This window comes from Bombyx mandarina, chromosome 10, assembly GCF_030267445.1.
Source record: "Bombyx mandarina strain Sakado chromosome 10, ASM3026744v2".
In the NCBI taxonomy this organism is placed as follows: Eukaryota; Metazoa; Arthropoda; class Insecta; order Lepidoptera; family Bombycidae; genus Bombyx; species Bombyx mandarina.
Window position 1 is genome coordinate 5,585,143 of NC_143217.1, and position 13,315 is coordinate 5,598,457.

Here is a 13,315-nt window from a genome sequence, read left to right on the forward strand (position 1 = left end):
TGCAAATCGACTTTTGTATATTTATAAATTAAATTGGGAAGTTTCATCAAAATCCATTTCCAATAGTTATTTCGTAAAAGAGTACCAAAAATACGTCCTTCCTTAAAAACATTCGCATTTATAATATTAGTAAGATGTACGTATATTCATTCAATTTGAATTCAGTGTAAATTGATATGCAACAGACTTCAAGAACCAATAAACCAAGCATTGTTATATAACCACAAACACATGACACACGTGTTCTATAAGACAACATTATCTAACATACCATTTAGATAGTGAATGTAACAGATGGATAGTGAACGTTTTTGTGTCGTTCATTTTAAATTTGTTCTGTAAAATAAATTATTTGTACGCGGTGGGGTGAATCAGAAATGATTGAATCATAAGTGAATCGCTCTCAATTTATCTTCTCATTTATACAATAAAGAAGACGGTGGTGACATTAGCAGCATCATTTTGTAATTGAGAGATTAGGTTAATGAATCTTGATCATTATAAATACTATCTACATTTGTTTAGGTAGGGATAACTATTCCATCGAGTTTTGTTTCGAAGTATGAGTCATATCAAAGTTACATTCAATACGTGTCTCCTAACCAATCTGCCAACCTTATTGTAATGTTCAAAATCGGAAAGAAATTTGAAAAACCTGTTCGAATCTGTATAATACCTTCAAAGCTGATATTGAGGGTAGTTACCAAATATCAAATACTTATTGCTGCATATTATACGCTTCTGCCATTTTGATGCAGTTCTGCGGGAGAGATATCAATATGTCTCGTCCTAAGAGCAATTTTCTCATGTATATCTTGTATTTACATAATTTAAATGTTATATTTGTTATATTACAAAATGGATGTAGGTCATAAATTTACTAATCATCACTATTCATTAAGTATTCCCTGAATTCACTAGTGAGAATTAAATCAATCAAATGTCAATCGGGTTTTTGCAAATTCAACCTTGATTGTTTTCGAAACCAATGGGCAAGCTCCGAAGAATAAAGTAACGTAAGTACTAATGCAACGGAACGTGATATGTATACTGATGGCGTTTTATTATTCCATTAATTATACAGTGTTCATTCTGACATAGCAGTTGAGGTGACAAAAGATGCGATCGAATTTCTGCGCTTTATCTTTTTATTTAATGTCGATAAATGCACGGTTTTCCTCATTTTACGGGGGTTGATGTGGGGGTTGTGTATTATCTATGGGTTGATGTATAGGATAGTGAATGTTGCTAGTTCGTGAAGTTTTCTTCATTACGGAAGTGTATTAAAAAAGAGTATCTGATTTTCAGATTTTTCACTACACTCCACTTCGGTCATAATCATAGTCCATCAGGGTTACGGTAGTTCTAAATTACTTCTAAATTATTCAAGTGTTTTGGTACCTTAGAAATAGAAAACGGAAACCAGACAGCCAGATTCAGAGGTGGGAAGACGAGATAAAGACGATAGCAGGAAGACTATGGACAAGGAAAGCTCTAAATCGAGTATAGTGGAAAGAAATGGAGGAGGTCTTTGCCAATGCTGGATAAACAGACGAAGTTGTCGATGTTACGTCTCAGCAGAGTCGTTGACTTAAGTTTGTTATTTGTAAATATCCTTAATGCGTTTGAATAAAGGCTCTTATGAAGTATTTAAGTGTATGTATAGTTTTATATGTTTCCACGAGCTTCGGCATTGAGGATTTTCGCCGCATGGATGAGGATAGTTTTATTCAAAGTGAAACCCACTCACATCTTCATTATACTATTTTATTTGCGGCAAACAAAGCTCTCTTTAGATGTTCTTCAATGCCTCGAGATCTTACGTGATGATAGGTCCGCGATCCAGTTACAAGTATCAAGAAACATTTTCAGCAGATCACCAAATGCTTCATGAGTGCTTTCGTCAGCACTAATTGTTGTTAAAAATGATCGTTCATCGTTCATAGAATGCAAAAAATCAAGACATGCTAAAACCCGTAGTGTTCAAAAAATTGGTATTTGTAATAGAAAAATAAACACTAACTAAATACTTACAAGTACTATCCTGGCTTTTTGCGATTCGTTGACACAATTAACACTCATTTTCACGTTTTTGACTATCTTTATATTATTTCCGATGTTTCGTATGCATTGCTTTAGTCAGGAAATAAATCTAATAGAACTGTGGACGTATTTCTTCCGCGTTTGAAACATGGAAGAAAATTTGTAACATCGATCGTAGCTAGGAAACCGTAACTTGTATGTTTCTTTTCATCTGCCTCAGGTAGAAGTCGTCTTGACTTTTTTCGTTATTTTTTGTTCCCATTTAGTCTACAGGTATCCGGCGTACTATCTTATTGTTACGCAGCTTACGTTTGTGATTCTCCTTTTTTTGTAGCTAAAATATACAGGCCAGTTCACGGTTAAACGGTTACCGGAGCCCGTGGACCACAACGTGAATGCAGCCGGCCACCTTGAAACATAGAGGTCTCGGTCGTATAACTACAACGCTTGTTTAATGCGACACTCAGCTGCTGTCCTAGCAGGCATGCATCATTCTTTATATACTTAAGATAGGAATCTAAAGATTAAGAATTAAATACTAAGCTATAAAACTATGAAAATTACGAAATTAGGCAAAACTACCTTTTTTTTAAACATAAATGACAATTCAACTCAAAGTGAGTTCATATACAACGCTAGGAGTGCTTGTATTGAAAATACATGAAAGAGCTATTTACAAAGATGTTAGATCGATGATATTAAAGTCTTAAATATCCTAACACAAAAGTACAGGCCTAAGTTTAACGAAGGAAATTTGTCATAAAAAAATAAATTTATTGTTTTTACTTTAACTTTATTGTTAAAAGCTTGACCAACAGTCGTTGAACTGATATAATCTATACTAATATATAAAACTACAGGGGTTTTTTTTTTTATGATTGAAGAATTACTGGTGGCCCGGAGGCCTTTCCAGTTTCACCAGGACAGGTGGGCGAGCAAAGGCTCAGCCAGGAGGGGTGGGATTTGCTAACAGCTATCCGAGCGCCTCCCAAGGGGACCTAACAGCTCAAGAGCAGCTGCTTCGCGAATGAATCTACTACCGGATCGGAATCGCGACCCGCTGAGAAGATCCGGCGAAAAACTCAGCGAGCTGATTCATGGGTTAGGTTGCACGGCGAACTCTTTGTCGAGTTCGACGAGTACGGTTACCGTGGTCCCTAAGCCTGCTCCCAGTGTTAGAGCTGAAGGCGTCTAATGCAAAGGTTATTGGATCTGATGGATCCGTAAGGACGTGAGGGGTTTTTACGGATGTTCCGTTATAAATACTGAACCATGCATCCGATTGACTTGAAACTTGGTATCCATGTAGAAAATACATGTACTTAATGGATAGGCTAATATTGATATGAGTGTTGGACTGCCTACACCAGTTGCGTCCGTGACCGTGCCGCGTTTATTCTCGGTAGACTCTACCCCATGATCTGTAAGCGAAGTAAAATGTCCCTTCGGAACATGGTGACACTTTACAAAACTTGCATAAGGCCCGTCATGACTTACGCGAGTGTGGTGTTCGCTCACGCGGCTCGCACACACATAGACACCCTCCAATCTCTACAATCCCGCTTTTGCAGGTTAGCCGTCGGAGCTCCGTGGTTCGTGAGGAACGTTGACCTACACGACGACCTGGGCCTCGAATCTATCCAGAAATACATGAAATCAGCGTCGGAACGGTACTTCGCTAAGGCTATGCGTCATGATAATCGCCTTATCGTTGCCGCCGCTGACTACTCCCCGAATCCTGATCACGCAGGAGCCAGTCACTGTCGACGCCCTAGACACGTCCTTACGGATCCATCAGATCCAATAGCCTTTGCATTAGACGCCTTCAGCTCTAACACCAGGGACCCCGGTAACCGTACTCGTCGAACTCGACAAAGATTTCGCCGTGCAACCTAACCCATGAATCAGCTCGCTGAGTTTCTCGCCGGATCTTCTCAGCGGGTCGCGATTCCGATCCGGTAGTAGATTCATTCGCGAAGCAGCTGCTCTTGAGCTGTTAGGTCTCCTTCGGAGGCGCTCGGGTAGCTGTTAGCAAATCCCACCCCTCCTGGCTGAGCCTTTGCTCGCCCACCTGTCCTGGTGAAACTGGAAAGGCCTCCGGGCCACCAGTAAATATTCAATCATAAAAAAAAAAAACACCAGTTGCGGGGGCATTAATGATGAGAATCTTTGTGGGGGTGAGAAATAATAATGTTAATTTTAAATGCCCAGCGAAGCGGACGGGTACAGCTAGTACGTAATAAAAAGGGCAACTGGAGCAAAACATGTCATAGTATTCCAAACGTAGTAAGAAAACAAGAGGCAGCCGTCAGTCAATAGATGTTATTTTCCAATTAAACTTTGGAGGTCGGTGAGTGAAACTGCAATCATTTTACTATCCGGTCGTTCTCGATAACTCTAGATATTTCTCGATTGCGAATCTACTCATTCTGTTTCACGGGCCTAATCGTTTTAAAGGAATCTAAATTTTAATCTAGTAACTGGTAATGTGTTTAATTTTTATTAAGCATTTTTTTTTTTAGTAAGACGAGACTAAAAGTTGAAATGACACAAAAATATACAGAAACGAGTTTAAACAATAATGTTATAGGAAAGTTGATTTGAAAATGTAAATAAGATTGATAAGATGAATAAGGAAGAAGCTGATTTTTTATGCGATCTACGGAATATTACATAATATGTTGTTTTAAATATATTAATAAATAAAGGTAAAAAGGGACATTAACGTGCTACGAAAAAACATTTTTCTTTATCTTCGTTTTTTATCAAAATATATTCTTTGAATGAAAACAAATGTATACTATTTACTATTAAGTAACCGAATCCATTTGCAATTTCATTATTGTATCTGGGATTTACAATTTGTTTGCCAATCAAAAAGATGTTTCGTCACCTGACGAATAGTCCACATTTACGAGCGGCCATTGTGTGATTTCAAAAGCCCAATTTACGTCTGCGTCGTTGAATGTTCTAGCCGAATCGGTAGTTCACTCAGTTCAATGATCTACCTGCCTTCGTATATCACTATTATTTACAGATCAACCTTCTTTGATGAAAAAAAGGTTTGAAATAGACAGTTTTTTTCTTTTCTTCTTTTTTTTTTGTTTCGAATTTAAGTAAGCAATGATATACCGAATGTCCAAAAACTTTAAATTGTGCAATCGATCCGTCATCACAATTTTTTGAGTTTGAAATAACTTTTTAATTGGATAAGTTTGGTTAATGTGCAAATATTAACTTTAAAATAACTTATAAATAATAAATGTAATTTTTATATTTTAATTCGCAGCGTTATGAATCTAGAGCAGAATGATTGCTTCTTTTTTAGTTCACATAAGTATGACTTCAAAGAGTTACCTACTTTCTAAGATGATTTAACTTCTGGCATGATACATCCGTGTTACATACACACAAAGTATTGTTAGAGACAAGTATCTATTATAATAATAGAACGTTAATTCAGAAATTATGAAAATTGGAGACGTATTAGGATTGTAATTGTTGTTAAAATATTTGGTGTAGTTTATTATTATAAGCGTGCTTTTTTAGAACCTATTTACGAAATACTTTCATAACAAAAGGAATAAAGTCGTATGAAGAATTAATCCTGTATAACTCCCTAATATGTGGTATATTATCTATTCATATTCTTCCTACTATTCCGTATGTGGTTCTAGTACATATTATTATTGTGAAGTGGACATGAATGGTTATATTCCTTCATGCCTGTTTTTACCATAACGTCTCGCGTTCCCATTTAAAAAGATCGGATACCCCTCATACAATACAATGGAGACATTGATTCCGTGTCTCCATGTGGGTGGCGATATTCACTGTGATACGGGTTCCTTCGATCTTTTTCTACTGGTGGTGTAGGACTTCTTGTGAGTCCGCACGGGTAGGTACCATCACCCTACCTATTTCTGCCGTGAAGCAGTAATGCGTTTCGGTTGGAATACTGAGGTATACTGAGACCTGGGAACTCATATCTCAAGGTGGGTGGCGGCATTTACATTGCAGATATCTATGGGCTCCGGTAACCACTGAACACCAGGTGGGCCGTGAGCTCGTCCACAAACCTAAGCAATAAAAAAAAACTTAGCATCAGATGGGTGATGATATCGCCTAACGATCTACAGTACCGAAAAAAATTGAAATATTTAAATAACATTTCATTTCTAAAGTGCTACAAATGGTGTGCCTACCTAATCAAAATCGCGTTTGTATCAATTAATATACCACAATGCTTAAGGAAAGTCTGCGACGACGGTTATCAACACACTCTTTGAAATTACTGCGAGCTACTTAGATTCTTAATAACATTGTTCAGGAATTCATAAGAGATAGCGAATTTTCTTTTTTGTACAAATAACTAGCTCATTAGGGATATTGACGATGATCGAATACTATATTACATTCGCTGAAACTGTTTTAAAACCTGTGCTACTAATGATGATTACTCTTATTAGAATTAACTACAGTTATATTAATATTCATTAGTATACATACTTGCCATTTGTTAGTTAAGACCTGCGCTGAGATTAACTAATGTTTTTTTTTTTAAATACGAAATCGATAAACGAAATCAAAGCCACAAAATTTAAAAACTGGTGTCACTCAAGAGTTTTTAGCAAACTGTTGTGTAAATGTTTTCAAGGTTTAAAAAAAAAACATAAACGATTACTAAAATTTCCTAATGAACAAATAAATATAATACAATATCTTTTTTTTATTGTCCTTGTAGGCAGACGAGCATACGGCCCACCTGATGGTGAGTGGTTACCGTCGCCCATGGACTTCAGCAATGCCAGGGGCAGAGCCAAGCCGCTGCCTACAAATATACTCAAAACGTTCATGATACCTATGTCGATAAGAACCGATGTAGTTTATTTGTATGAAGAAACATATTAAACTATGTAGTGCATTTGTAAGCTCCTCAAAAATAGTAATAAATGCAAGTGTACATTTTTTATATGCCGTGCATCACGGTGAGTTGCGCTCGACAAATATTTCGTGCGATTTATGACTTTCGCTTCATGCAAGAGTTATTACGTTTTACGGGAAACCACTCAGTACGCGGTGTGCTGACCAATCACTCTGTTGTTTCTATAATAATTACCTCTTATCTACCTCTAATAAATCTAAAAAGTTTCCTAATAAGGAGTTGGAATGCTAGTAGATAATATAATATTCAAATCACGGACTGCAGCTTGATCTAAATTGATTCATCTTACATAAGCCGTTGTAACTATAATGAGACCTTAGAACTCTTATCTCAAGGTGGGTGGCGGCATTTACGTTATAGATGTCTATGGGCTCCGGTAACCACTAAAAATCAGGTGGGCCGTGAGCTCGTCTTACTGTCAAAGCAATAAAAAAATTAAAAAAACATGTTTAAAAAAACTTAACAATGTGATCTAATCTAAGAAGTGCATAGCCGAAATGAGATTTTTTTTACTACGCCCTTTATCTACATCTAACTATATATAGGTATATAAAAATGAATTGCTGTTCGTTAGTCTCGCTAAAACTCGAGAACGGCTGGACCGATTTAGTTAATTTTGGTCTTGAATTATTCGTGGAAGTCCAGAGAAGGTTTAAAAGGTGAAAACATATGAAAATGCTTAGAATTATACAAAAATAAACAATATTGTTTTTCCTTAGATGTGTCCCCTTCATGTGTCTTTTATTTATCGATTGAGGCACTACGAAGTCTGTCGGGTCAGCTAGTAATACAATGAAAAAATGAATGCTAAATTTACTTAAATCATCAAACATCGCGCAAAATAATTGAGATAGATATCTTTAACAAGATTAAGTTTGCGAAAATGGCAACGAGAAAGTGTGTCCATGCCGGACGTACCGCAACGTGTGTTGTAAATGGGCGGCCGCAAAATGAGACAGTGAGTTTTGCACCTTGCAACAAATCGCCTCGACGCCGTTGTCTGTCGCAATAACAAATTCAATAAGTAAAATTTCAATCAAGAAAAGTAGAAAATAATCAATCGAATGAATACCTTCAATTTCTCGAGGGTCGCTCTTTCGCGAGATGTAAAATATAAATCCACAAAACACAAATAACGTTACGTACACTGTTTATATTCACTGTACAACGATCACTGAAGCTATTATTTTTCACGTCACTGAATTTGAATACATTTTAACGTAAATCGTAAATCAGTCTCGTTTGAAAGTTTTGGTTCGGAGGTGCGCGTACGACGATCGACAGTCGCGGTGGAACGTGCAGCGTGGAGTGTTGAGGCGGTGCACACCCCACTACGGATGTCGGACAGCGCTGTTCTGTCGAAACGCTACGAGATAAGGACCACCTCCACTTGCCGCTTCCCGCTGCGAGGGCCCTACTAATCCTTTACGAGTCGCCGGGACAGGAGTCTATGAACTTTGTCACGCATTTTTTTGTCAATAAAATTCTCTCACTGCTGACACATTAAGCTACCTGAGTCTATGCTTGTCACGAATTTTAACAACTAAAGAATGCGTTTTAATTGAGCGCAATGCAACACGAAAATCTTGGTCGTTTAGAATAACTCGCTCATAATATAGAGACGATGGAGACTTGATATATAAAACAACATCATCTGTGCTCGAAAGTGCTCGAATTCTTTTGTATCAGTAACGGATACTTTCTTTTATCTCTTGCTTCCTCGAGTGCTGTCGTGGGTGGTTTTTAAAATTCTTTTGTTTTTTTTTTTTTTATTTGTTTTTTTATCACATCGCCCGGCGTGTACTGCAGTCCCCTCTGCTTTGAAGTGAATAATTTGTACAAACTTGAAATATATGCAAATTAAATTTGTGACAAAATATGTTTATAATGTACTGTACTGTCGTACTGAGGTAATAGCTTTTGCGTGCATCTAGAATCAATAAACATCAAATAAATCACGACACGAAACAGCTGGAGGCATACATTTTCTCCGCTCGATGGTGAGTGGTTACCGTCGCCCGTGTACTTCAGCAATGCCAGGGACATAGCCAAGCCGCGGCCTACCGTTAATCTAAATATCATGAAGGAAAATCATAATATCAAACAAGATATACTTAAATGAATTAAGTTTCTTTGTATTTCGGCCGCTTTAAGACATAGCATATTATGGACCAATATTCGGGTCATTTCGATCTCCTGTTAGAGACAGTATCTCTATTAAAGATATTTGGTGTACTTGTGTTTGTCTGCTACGTGTAGTCCCAGTGCCCATTAAAAAAGTCATAATCCTAGACTAGTGAAGTTGAAAGTGCAACGTTCTAAAAACAAATTACGTATTCTCTATGATCCTGTTGATACAAGGCGAACTCAATATTCATTGATAGGCGGATTACAAACCTAACAGTTATGCAAAAACAAGGCAATCAAAGTAGGTTGCGGTTAACTAATAACAGCTTTAGCGAATTAATGTTCAACATTAACAAAACTTGTTTCTAAAAATTATTTAAAAAAAAAAACAAGTATTTAAAGTAAATTGAAACGGTAATAAAACAATATTAGTTTGATTAATCTAGATCAGAGTTCCCCAAACTTTTTTGTGTCGTAGACCCCTTGCCATGTTTTTCCGTGTTGGGTAGACCCCCTACTTACCTGATATTGATTTCCTGTAAATTACTAACTAGTGTTAAAAACTTAAAGTAAAAACACATGTTAATTTATACATTTATTAATTGAATTTAAATTAAAACTACTCAAAATAAAATTTTGTATCTGTTATGTAAAATATACGTAACATAAAATAAACATAAAATAAACTATAAATAAAATAACATAAGCAATAAGTCAATATTTTTAGTGGGAAGGATGAACCTGATGCTTTAATAATAAATTATCAACATTTGGCGTCAATTTTGTAAGGGTTAATCTTAAATCTCCTCGGCTAATGATGTCCAGTCTGTTTCTTTTTTTCGTTAGGAGATTGGTAACAGCGCTGTATATATCTTGATATTATAAGATAGTATGATGTAAGTAAATAGGTACTATCAGTGTATGTGTTGAGATCCACTATCGTGGACCCCCAAATTTTTTTCGCTGACGTAGACCCCTTGCGGGTTGTTATAGACCCCTAGGGGTCGATATAGACCACTTTGGGAATCACTGATCTAGATGGTGCAAGAACTTCAGAATTCCAAACCTTTTTCAATAAACAGTGGCTTCGTCCATGTCCCTGGTATTAATTATGCCTATAAAACTATTCATTGTTTCTCCTTATGCGTTACCAGCTAAATCACGTCGGCCACGAAACGCGCTATAATTACATAGTCTCACAGTAAGCCCGAAGTCGCTAAACATCACTTCCCGCTATCATGTATCAGTCAAACAAACGTTTAAACTAACGGTTATTGCGAATTCTAATAAAACTTGACCTTACCACTTGCGAAAATTGCCTGGAGACTAGGATCTGTCTCATTTCAGGTATGTCTTAATGTAGGGGCTACGTAATGACTGGATTACGTTTATTTGGCGAGCAGGGTCGCCGCGCCCACATCCGAAACAATGAATAAGTCTGGGTGCCTAATGACATGACAGTAGGGATGTGTTCAGACACGATTCTCGCATTATTAAATATTAAAACCAATACACACTACATTTATATTATTCTTGTATGTATTTATATTCTCATCTATTCTTTCTTGTATGTTATATAAAATGAACAGTTAAAAATTGTTTATGGGGCGCGATTAATTGATATATTGAGGACTAGCGACCCGCCCTCGCTTCGCTTCGGAAACATTAAATTATATTATTGACAGTTAAGTCCCGCGATGTTACCCGCGGTTATTGTTTCACCGCGGGTGACGCCGCGGGGCGAAGCTAGTCTAAAAAAAGTAAGCTAAGTTACTCCTTATATCATCAGCTACCTATTAGTGAAAGTCTCATCAAAGTCGGTCCAGCCGTTCCAGCTATTAGCCGGAACAAACAGACAGACAGACAAAAATTGTAAAAAATGTTATTTTGGTGTATGTACCGTATATATATTCATATATGCATGTAGTAAAAAGCGGTTATTTCAATATTACAAACAGACACTCTAATTTTATTTATATGTATAGATTATTATAAGTTTCAAGTAGTCGGTTTTCTAAATGTTTCAAATTAAATATTTTCTATTAGCGTGAAAAAATAATGAAAAACAATCGCTACCTGAATTTTAAATTAAAATTTTAATTTTAATGATTTTGGTGCCAACCAATATTACATTAAATCACACGTTGACAATAACCATTATTTTTTTCGATGCACTAAGTTTGCTTGTCCCCGTTGTGACGAAGACGAAAAATGGAGGGTAGATGTGAATTAAAAATACTATTTTTTTCTCAAATTACTATTAGATTTATTATAAATCGTATCTACATGACTGCATAACAAAACTATTGAATCACCATACTAATGTTACGGTGGTTTATTCAAGGCGTCTTTACACTATAGAAATGTTTAGCACTAAACTACGAATCAATCTATTTGCTAGATAAATACAAGTAATTTACACATTTTTTCCTTATGAATATGAATAAGTTTGAAAACAATAACTCATATCATTAGTTCTAAGCTTTCTAAAGGTTAATAACCTATAAAATGATACACACAAATTTCGTCTGGCTTTGTCACTAACTTTACTCAATAATTACTAATAGCTACTAATATAATCAGACGACACTAATATATTATAGACAGTAGTTATATTGTTAATATATAGACACAATATATTATAGACAGAAGTTTAAGTCGGTATATGAGAAATGGTGGAGGTGAGTTAATTTTTACATGACGATACTACTATGACGAATGTTTTCAACACGCTTTTAGTGGCTTCACCTGAATCTATATGTCTATGTAACGGAATCTTTTACACATTAGCTTGAAAACGTGCATACTTATCAAAGAACCATGATAATACAATAATTTTGTTCGGTTGGTCCAATATCCTGATCTGCATTACCGCTACGCATCGTGTAATAAAGGGTTTTGTATTGTAGTAACTACTATTGAAACGATCACATCGAAATTCGTGACTTCTTCGTGACAGAAATAGGAAGTGGCGGTTCTGAAAAATGTGGCTGCCGTTATTCGATCACATTGAGACGCCGACCTCACGTCATTGGTAGGTATCCTTTCGACACCATTCGGGACGTGAGGTCATTCGCGTTTCTAGGAAATAAAAAATGCTACCTGGCTTTGATTAATTGTGTCGCATCGCCTTGTAGCTCGAAATACATAGTTGAATTGAATGTGTGTCAGGAATCACCGCTATTGCCTTATATACTTTTAATATCGAACGTATTCACTATACTACGCAACAGCCATTCAGTGAAACATTTTTAAATAAAAATCCTTGTTATAAAACCACCTTTAGCCATTGGTTTGTATGTACTTCTATTATGCCATTATCTTAATTCCTTGTAGAGTTGGCGTGACCATAAACTTGCGCTTGTCCCGTCCACAGAGATAAGAAAGCTTAGAACTCTCAAACAATACCATAAATACTTATCAGTGTTGTGCAGCAAACTAAAAAGATTAGATTAGATGAAAAAGTGGTGCCTTTATGCAGCATTATTGAAGTCTTTACGCAAAATGAATGCATTTATTTAAGGGCGTTTACATAAAATTAGGGGTACTGGTCTTAATCTTCACGGATACAATAATGACTAATTTAAAATTCTTCGCATAGACATAATATAATCGAATTTCTATTAAAATAAATCCACTATATAATTCCCTACATTAAACTGTTCAAATATTGGTTAAGTAAACAAATGTTACTTATTTCTATGTCCACAGAAAAGTTACTATACTTGTTTAAGTTTGTACGAAGATTATATTTGAATTTTTGCCGGCTTAATATTCCATTTTTTGAGTTGACAAATAATCGTATGTACTTATCCAGACTACAGATTGTATTTAAATGTTCAGAGTATATTTGTAAAGTCAAATCTATGTTGTTCGTTATTCTGTGGCTTCAAAGAATCCTGGTAGCATCATCGACGTCTCGATTATTTAGTTATCCCGCTTATAGGCAACTTCCGGGTTTGGTCTACCAACGCTCTTTGTCTACACGTCGTACTTTATTCACGTACGACGAGAGCTATGTGTGTATTTGTTTTATTTATCACGTCAAATTATTGATTATCTATATATTAATACGTGAAGCAAAAACTTCGTATCCCTTTTTACGAAAATTGCGCGGACCGAGGAGTATGAAATTTTGCACACTTATAGAGAATATAGAGAAGAAGTGCACAATACTAATATCTTTTTAAAATAATGCAT

The 13,315-nt window shown here is 36.0% G+C and overlaps 1 protein-coding gene across 1 annotated transcript in view; it reads right to left on the bottom strand.

Moving 5' to 3' along the window:
- Window positions 1–8,345, bottom strand: part of Ptr (patched domain-containing protein) — a 46,776-nt gene extending 38,431 nt beyond the window's left edge. Inside the window, exon 1 of the mRNA XM_028181033.2 lies at window positions 8,061–8,345. The gene's annotated coding sequence lies outside the window, so the exon portion shown is untranslated. The remainder of the gene's footprint in view (window positions 1–8,060) is intronic.
- Window positions 8,346–13,315: the final 4,970 nt, after the last annotated feature.